Source organism: Scylla paramamosain, chromosome 2 (genome assembly GCF_035594125.1).
Source record: "Scylla paramamosain isolate STU-SP2022 chromosome 2, ASM3559412v1, whole genome shotgun sequence".
NCBI lineage: Eukaryota > Metazoa > Arthropoda > Malacostraca > Decapoda > Portunidae > Scylla > Scylla paramamosain.
The window spans coordinates 40,708,605-40,709,316 of record NC_087152.1 but is presented as its reverse complement, the minus strand read 5'-3'; positions in this window follow the sequence as shown (position 1 = coordinate 40,709,316).

Here is a 712-nt window from a genome sequence, read left to right as displayed (position 1 = left end):
ACACAAAGGATTGCCAAAGCTCACCTGACACTGTTTTTCTTGAATAAATTTTGAAAAAGAATAGCAGTATCATCCTCCTTTGTGTGTGTGTGTGTGTGTGTGTGTGTGTGTGTGTGTGTGTGTGTGTGTGTGTGTGTGTGTGTGTGTGTGCTTTAATATAAAGGTAATAAAATGTAATCGAATACAGAAGTCTAAATGTGTTACGGAATATACCTAATATAAGGTAAATGTAAGACGAACTTGTAGCACAACACTATTATCCGGGAGACTGCAGTGCCTCCTACCACCACCACCACCACCACCACCTTGCTCCTGGTGTGTGGTGGGGTGGAGGAGGTGAAAACTGCTGCTTCCAACAACAAAGGTTTACTAAGAGACAGCCAGGAGAGAGGACACAAGCACAGGTTGGAGTGTCTATCCATTGCCTATCTCAGTATATCTATCTGGCCCCGCTAAAAAGGAGTCTCCAGGTACCTGCAGGGTTCCTATGATGCCTATTGGCTTATCGGTATGTCTATTGATCCTTCTCGGTACTACACCTGTAGACGGATTTCTGGATAGGAGAAATGGTCCCTGAATAGCCAACGTCCTTCTACCCATTAGTGAGGCTCGCTCTTGACCCTCAAGCGCAGAGGCGAGGCTGGTGCAAGCGAGGCAAAGGATTAGGTTTGCTCCATTAAGGCAATCCTGTCCAGCTGGCCGGCGTTCTGCT